Here is a 9,184-nt window from a genome sequence, read left to right as displayed (position 1 = left end):
TCAAGCTCCTGCTACCTGCTCAAACAGTTTAGACACACACAGTGCTCTCTCAGTGGGTGGATATACTTCAAAAAGACTATCTTTTGCAAATTAAAGTCAAAGAAATGAGTGTTCCTTCCCAGGGATTGTTCATTTTGTATGAGTTTCTATGTTTTGCACTGTCTTCCCCACCCTCCCCCCACCCTCTCCGAGAATATCGGTCCCCTTCTCAGTTAATCCTTGTGTGTCTCCCACAGTTAATGATTTGGGATTGTCATATACTCCTATTCTTCTTTCCTCTTTTATCTCTTTCTAGTGATGATACCCCATTCTCCTCTTCTCTTATCTTATTCTAGATGGGTTCTTCAATCAGCCCATCCTGATGGCATGCCTAATAGGATCCTCATTCAAGGAACATGCTGGGACACAATAACTGGGGATAATTAGAGAATCTCCATCCCCTCCTGCAACTCAGCAATTCATTAAGTTCTGAAAAATCAAGGAAAAATCAATTTTGAGTGGGATTTAGGGGGAATCTAGAATGACCATGATATGCGTTTTTTTTGCAAGTTTCATATTTTATTTTTTATTTATTATAAATTTTTATTAGTGAAACACTATGAGGTACAGTTGTAGGCTAAAAAAATTTTATGCTATCTGTACGTGTGAGGTGAGAGCATCAGCAGCCTGATGGCAACATCAGACTTTCAGATACCCCAAAATTGCTGCTGTGCCTTTGGCCAAACCCCAAAAACTTGGGACAAAGTTTACCAAGAAAGTAAACGGCCAAAATTTAGGTATGTGGGAGACACACCCACAAACCACCTCCGGCTCAGCTATACAATTGGAGGCATGGCCTCTCTGGTTCCTGGTTGAACTGCTTAATGTCCATGATCCCAGAGTCTCAGAAATGAATCTTGGAACCCAAAGGCAATGGTCGAACAACAATATGATTAAGATCGTGATTCTAGTTTAGATAACCTGGCTCCAAGAGTATGAACATTTATAGTTTGGGAGTACTATGAAGCCCTGGATCATCATCAAAATGCTGAAGATCCTCTGCCACTGTTATTGTCACTTCTAGTCAGCTTCCTCTTCTCTCCACATCTCACCCCACTGTTTGGTACCCTTAGTTGAATTGCCCAAAGGATTTGTTACCTTGAATTTTGTCTATTCCCTTGCTTTGTTTCTCTATATACCATATTTGAGAACAGATTTGGAAGCAAACTGATCAGTAAACTCTGCTTATTTCTGCTCCTGTTTAGTATCAGTAGTACAGGTATTAGAGACTCCATAAGGGACATGGCAGGAGACCACATGAGCAGATTTTGCTATAGAGACGCTGGGGTTCTCTGCCACTTTAGAGATTCCCAGGATAGGTGGGTGAGCAGTAGGGGCAAGCAGTAAGGCTTATCCCCTTTATCTGGGTTGATGCAGTAGCACAAGCAAAGCTGACAGCTTACCTCCTCACCTCATCTCCACTTCTCTGCTTAGCATAACATCTTTACTTCCCAGATTACTGTCTCTCTTGGAGAAGCTGCTGTTGCTCAGAAAGGTTCTGAGAAGCGGTAGAGGGCCTTAGGGGTGGCAGTTCTTGGCTCCCAAATGATTTGACTATTTTTAGGACATTATTATTACCATAGGTTGGTGGCACATGTCCATGTACAGGACACATCCCATGAATTCCCCCTAGTAGATACAGACCACATCACTACCACCTTCCTCTAAATTTACTGTTTGACTTCCTCATTCCCTGATGCTTTTCTGGTCTCTTGGTATATTTGGCAGGTCTTGTGGATGATATCTCCCCACCCAGCCTCATAAATGCCAGCCCACGTGTTCATGGCTTACTTTCTTTCCTCGGGTGATTGAATTCAGGGCCTGATACTTGGAGCATGCACCATACCACTGAGTTACACACCCATCCCCTTGCCTCATTTCTTGCACGTCTACTAAAATCGATTGTTTGTATTTTCTTCCTTTTATAAACTATGGAGTCATGCTACTACTTGTATTTTTCAGACTTAGACCCTGCAGACTGACTTTATGAAGGCAGTTTAATTCCTCTGGTGCTGCATCAGAATGGCAGAAGAGTTAGTTTGTTCCATTTAGATCAAAGACTTACAAATCAAATCAATGTTGTCTTACAGATCAATGCGCATGATCCATTCAGATCAATGATGTCTTACAAATGAGAATGGCAGTGGTCATCAGTTTGAATTGGCTCTCAGTTTCCCAGATACGACAAATATGAATTTGGTCACACATCTTACCCTGTCACAGCATGCAGGGCACTAAGAAGCATGCTCAGAATCTTCATGTGTGTTACCTCACCACTGTCATAGGTAATTTTCAGAGAGTAAAGCAATAGTGATTGAGGACACAAGCCATAATTGGGTTACTGTATTTCCTCAATCTCTTATGTTGTCCTCAATATGTAGACCCAAGGCTAATGTACCAGTTCAGATCACAACCTCCACAATTCTGGAAATCCCTAAGAATTGGACACTCTGAGGAAAAGCAGGTTGTCACTGTATTCCTCACTGTCTTATAAAGGAAGACTTCAGAATAGTTTGGGGCCTAAAATTAATGACATATTCTCACAAAATTTATTTTGCTATTACAAATACTTATGCAGATATACTCACACATAGAGGTATATAATACTCACACCCCACAATTTTATCTTTCCTTCTTTGCACAGCAACAGTGGATTATTTCCTTTTGGTAAAGTCCATATTGCCTGTGTATATATCATGGTTATATAACTTTCACTAATAAATAAGTTCTATAGTACTTATCTACCGTTATGCAGTGTGCACTGTTGATTCTATTGTTCCCTTCCATGTGTGATTTTTTTTTTTGGCATTGTCACACCAAGAAATGCTCACAGTTTATTTCTGGCTCTGTCTACTGGGGTGGGTAACTCCTGGCAGGGCTCTGTGTCTGCAGCATGCATGGCAAGTGTTCCTAACCTCTATGGTATCACTCAGGCTATTTTTTATTAGAGTTAATTATTTTGTTACTTATATTTTTTGGATGCAAATAACCCATTTATTGCATATATTTATATACATATTTGGCTTTTTTGGTCACACCCAGCAATGCTCAGGGATTACTCCTGGCTCTGTGCTCAGGAATTATGCATAGAAGTTTTGGGGAGACCATATGGGACGCCATATGGGAAGCTGGGGACTGAACCTGGGTCACCAGCATGCAAGGCATACACCTACCCGTTGTGATATTGCTCTGACCCGCCAATATCTTCTTTTTATAAACATTTTAAGAACCATGATTAAAAACCCATTATTTTTGTAGTTTCATACAAAATACTTTCTTCACAATACCCTCTACCAGAGTCCAGTAGTCACTGGCACAAAATGTTTTATACCTCATCAGTGTGTTTTTTTTAATTTTATTTAGTGAAACACCATGAGTTACAGTTGTAGACTTACAAATTTTTGTGTTTCGATTTCAATTATACAATGATCAAATACCCATCGCTCCACCAGTGCCCATTTTCCACCACCACGGGTCCCAGTATACCTCCCACTCCCATTGCCCCCCCATCCCACCCTGCCTCTGTGGCAGAGCATTTCCTTTTGTTCTCTCTCTCCTTTTGGGTGTTGTGGTGTGCAAAAGGGGTATTGAATAGCAATCATATTCGGTTTATGGTCTACTAATAGCATGTTTCTCCCATGCTGGGAGCATCCTCCCAACACCCTTTATTTGGTGTTCCCTTCTCTATCTGAGTTGCCTTTTCCCCTAGCATGTGTGGCTGGCCTCCAAGCCATGGAGTAAGCCTCCTGGTACTAATCTCGGCTATTCTTGGATGTTAGTCTCCTATTTTGTTACTTTATGTTCCCCAGATAAGTGCAATCTTTCTATGTCTATCCCTCTCTTTCTGACTCATTTCACTTAGCATGATACTTTCCATGTAGTGCTACTTGTAAGTAAATTTAATGACTTCATCTTTTCTCACACCTACATAGTACTCCATTTTGTAGATGTACCAAAGTTTCTTTAACCAGTCATCTCTTCTCAGGAACTCAGGTTTTTTTCCAGATTCTGCCTATTGTAAACAGTGCTGCAATGAACAAACAAGTTCCGACGACACTTCAACTATAATTTTTTGCCTCTCTGGGATATTTTCCCAGAGGGGTATTGCTGGGTCAAATGGGAGCTCAATTTCTAATTTTTGGAGAATCGTCCATACTGTTTTCCGAAAGGGCTGAACTAGTCGGCATTCCCACCAGCAGTGAAGGAGGGTCCCTCTCTCACCACATCCGTGCCAGCACCAGTTGCTTTTGTTCTTTTAGATATGGGTCAGTCTCTGTGGTGTGAGATGATACCTCATTGTGGTTTTGATCTACATCTCCCTGACCATTAATGATACAGTGCATTTTCTCATCCTTGGCAACACTTTATGTTCAGTCACGCTAACAAAATTAGCTTGATCACTTGATCACTTGACTTCTCGTTAATCGTCGATTTGCTGAAGCGGGCGCCAGTAACGTCTCCATTTGTCCCTGTCACGTGCTAGTATAGCCCAATGGCGTCTGTTCGCTCTAGGAACATGAAGAGCCTCAAACCGATCGTTCATGATCTTGATGAAGAAGTCTGACCATCTGGTAGGTGGGCGGCCACGGGTCTTTTGACATCCCGAGGAATCCAGTCGGTAACAGCTCTAGCCCAGTGGTCATCTTTAAATCTCATTACGTAACCAGCCCATCTGATTTTTGACACCTTGGCAAACGAGACAGCGTCCCTGATTCTTGATCGTTGAAGGATGTCGGAACTCCGGATTCTTTCTCTCATTTGAGTGAAACATGATATTCCAAGCATAGCTCTTTCAATTCCTCTTAGGGAGACCCGAATAGCGTTCTCATCCTGTTTGCGTAGGGCCCAGGTCTCTGAGGCATATGTTAATGCAGGAAGAACAGTGGAATCAAAGAGATGTGCCCGGAGCCGGAGGTTCTTCATCCTCTTAGCTATTTCTTCGACGCTCTTGAAGGCGTTCCAAGCCGCTCTCTTCCTCCTTCGCAGCTCAGGTGCCAGGTCATTTGTCATGTTGACTTCTCGACCTAGGTACACATAGCTGTTGCATTCGGAGATGGTCGTTCCATTGAGAGCGAATGGGGCATCAGGAACGAGGCTGTTTCTCATAAACATTGTCTTCGTAAGATTCAGCTGTAGTCCTACCTTTCCACACTCACGTTCAAAGTCGGCCAGCATTTGTACAGCTTGGCTGATGTTTGGTGTTATTAAAACAATGTCATCAGCAAAGCGGAGGTGGTGTAGTTGCCGACCATCTATTTTCACTCCCGTTCCTTCCCATTCCAGTCGTCCCATGATATTCTCGAGGGTGGCACTGAAGAGTTTTGGTGAAATGGTATCACCCTGCCGAACCCGCTCTTGACATCAATGATTACTTCTTTGTAGAATGGTGAGATCCTGGTAGTGAATCCGCAATACAGCTCAGGAGGATCTTGATGTATTGAGCTTGAATGCTCTGATTGGCTAGGGCTTCAATGACCGCTTCCGTCTCAACAGAATCAAAGGCCTTCTTTAAATCAATGAACGTTAGACAGAGCGGCATCTTGAACTCCCGAGAAACCTCAATGAGCTTGGTTATCATGTGGATATGGTCGATGGTGCTGAATCCTTTGCGGACCCTGGCTAGTTCGCATAGTTGTCCTTCATCTAGTGTTCTGTCAATCCTATTTAGGATGACTCGAGTGAACAACTTGTAGATGACAGACAATAGGCAGATCGGGCAATAGTTGCCAATGTCATGGATGTCTCCCTTCTTGAACAGTAGTATAGTCCTGCTGGTTTTGCATAGGGAAAATTAGCTTAGGAATCACAATTTGTATATGTGACTATCTATGCACATGTGCATGTGTATGTGATCAGAGATTAATAAATATTACTCTACATTGGGATGATGTATCAAATGAATTCCAGTATTCATAGACATGATCTGAGAACTAAAATTACATATCTTTTATTGCACAGTTTTAGCTGGAGGAAACAATAGTGGAAGGTACTGCATCACTGATCTATACAAGTGAGAGTTGGGGGAGTTATTATTAATAAGTAAACTCTGAAAATGGTTCTTCCATGTTGATAGATGAGCTCTGACCATAGCTCAGGTGACATATGATGTGTGTGGGGAGGGGAGGGAAACCATGAAGAGAAAATTCGAAGCTATCATAAGAAAGAAAGTCTTACCTTGTGTACTCTCTCCAGATATTACTTGACTATAGAGTAATGACATATTCAAAGAATGGAATCATAATGAAAGATTTTTCAATGAAACCACATGTTCCTATGTTAGACAGTGTTGCCTACCTGAGGTTCATTGGTTTACATAGCTTTCTGCTGAAATGAAACAGAAAGTCACTTGGGTATTACATGTTTCCATTTTGAGAAAGAATGACGTGTTCATAAAAAACAATGGGAAAGCATGCATTGTGTGGAGTATATGGGTATCAAGTGTTCCAGGTGTGGGAGAAAGAATGCTCAGGGGAATTTGTGTTCAGAATTGACCTAAGCCTAGGTCCCTTAGTCCAGGGTTGCCTGTTGATATTTAGACTCCATGCGTTCCTCTGTAGCAAAGTTGTGTCCTGTTCTTTTCATCTACACGTGGACCCTGACTATCATCAAGGGCAGTGGACTATCACAGGAGTAAAAACACGGCTGGAATCTGAAAACTCTTCATTACAAGCATGAGAATATTGTGCCATTCTGTGCCTTTTCGCGTGGATTTTGACACAAAAGAAATGCTCTTCAAGGAGAACTTCATGTGAGTGTGTGTACGTGTGTGTGTGTGTGTGTGAGCGTGTGTGTGTGTGTGTGTGAGCATGTGTGTGTGTGGCTTAACACAAAGTCTTACAATGGGAGTTTCAAAAGAGTTCTTTCTCTGGAACCAGGAAGATGTGCCTAGCTGTTGGGAGGCAGGCTCTAAGGCTACACGAGGCTCCGTCCTAGGTAGACTAACTCTGGGGGCTTAGTTTCAGGGGAGCATCCTGGTATTCCAGGTACTTTCAACCTACAGTTCTCAGGATAATGAGAGAGACGCTCCTACATGCAGAGGTGAAGGATATGTGCACAGATATGACTTCTAAGTACAAGATTTACCAAAGAGAGTCTCTGGCCAGTGAGCACTAAGATGCCTCTGTTCTACAAACCTTACTTACATGGAAAGAGCAATGTTGTGAGTTCAAACATTCTCTGAGAGACACCTAGCTCCATCAGTATCACATGAATGTGCCAATAATCTCAGTCTTAAGAAATGTTGACCTTCTACAAAGAGGCTGCCTTTCGGCAATACTAGAGAACCTGTAGAAAGTACCAGAGGAATTGCTGGCACAAACCCTGCCCAAGAAGCAAGCATTTCAATGAAAGGCAGTGACTCCATGGTCATGGTGAGACTTGGCCGTCCTTCTGAAACCTTCTGTAGCCCTTGAGTCAGGGAGGTCTCTCACCACTGCCTATGAGGAAGAGGTGTATGTCTGAGGACATGTCCTGGGGTCCTAGCGCCAGGGCTAATGTTGAACACTTCTCACCGCCACATGCTGTGGCATAAGGTTCCCTCCTGTGAATGTTTTTGCCACATTGTCAACATTTGCTGGTCAGATGATCGCTCTGCTCACCTTGTGTTTCCATCAGTCTGTCCTCTGGGTCAGTGAGGCATGTCTGAACCTGGTCTTGCCGATTTTGAAGTGCTATGCTAATGGCTCCAATTCCTAACTTTGGAAATTTGGTTTCAGATGTTTACTTGTTTAGTTTCTTATCTCCCTTGGTTATGGTTATATGTCTCACAAGCTCTGTGGTGATGCACGCACACTCTGCTGTCAGACTCATACACAGTAGGTCAGACTGTCCTAGAATGGTGTCGTTTCTGTTGTTCCAAGGAGCACAGTGATGTAGTATGGCTACACTCACCTTGATAAGGCATGAGTAGAGGAAAGCTGTTGTCTCTCCTTGAAGTTAGACTTAGTCCTGCCCATTGACCCCTTTCTCTATCTTCAATTTTCATAGGGTGAGGATGGTGGATTACAAACCATGGGTTGTCAGGATATCTCCAGTTTCACTCTGCCTTCTCCATTGACTTTGTTTTGATTTTGACTAGGCCCTAATGAGTCAGCTTTATGCTTCTGGCTCTAGTGTCATGCTAGAATAAAGGTGCGCTACTAACATTATATGTTTCATTGGAAAAATTTCACATTCACATATATCTGCTCATTCTAGGTCTTTACATTTGAGGTATATTAAAAAAAGGCAACCCCCAAATCTCTCAGTTCAAACTAATAGCTGTGTGAGACACCGCAGTTATCCATTCTGTGTTACCAAAGGTTGGAGATATGAAGAATAGGTAAGGAGATAGGGAATCAAGACAGATTGCTGTTTTTAAGGACTGGGAGAGAGAGAGTGGAGAAGAGTTTTTCAAAGAGAAGATACTAAGGGGCCCCAAAATGTTCCTCAAACATACTAAGTAATGATTTCAAAGCATTGCAAGTATTCTGCTCACACCCAGGGACCATACCATCCACAATAAAAAACAAACTTTATTGAAATATAAAAATAAATGATAAAACTCATAAATTACATCTGACAGTACAATGAGGTCATAGGTAAGCGAGAACAATCCTTGTCTGCAGAGACTGCCCAGCCCAGCTGGTGCTCTGCGTGGGAGATCAGAGCTGCTGGTTCACTATAAGGTGTCACTGGGCCCACCTTTCAAAGACCTAAATTGTGTTCCAGTGAGGCTGCACATGGGGCAGCGCCATGATCTGGGATCTGTCTTCACTGATGATGCTGTAGTACACCGGATCCATTGCTGCAGGTGGCGCATCAGCACCAGTCTCGGGACCTCCTCTGGCTTCTCCATATCCACCCGGTTCCTTTGGTGGGAGAGGGGCAGGAGAAAGAGCCAGTTCTACTTGGAGAGAAGGAACAGTATATGAGCGAAGAGAAGTAAATCACCCCATGCCTCTTTCAAATGCTTTACCAAGATCAGATCTCATCCTGCAACCTACATGTCAAGCCCACAGTCCACAACAGGATGTCTCATCCCACCCACTCGGAATCAGAAGCCTGAGACTGATCACTGAAGCACAGATCCAGGGATACCTTTGGTTGTAACCTCCCTGCAGCCTCATGTGCATATGCTCAGACACACCCATCCTGGTCTCTCACC

The sequence above is a fragment of the Sorex fumeus genome, unplaced genomic scaffold (assembly GCF_029834395.1).
Source record: "Sorex fumeus unplaced genomic scaffold, SorFum_2.1 ptg000044l, whole genome shotgun sequence".
In the NCBI taxonomy this organism is placed as follows: domain Eukaryota; kingdom Metazoa; phylum Chordata; class Mammalia; order Eulipotyphla; family Soricidae; genus Sorex; species Sorex fumeus.
This window is presented reverse-complemented; position numbering follows the sequence as displayed.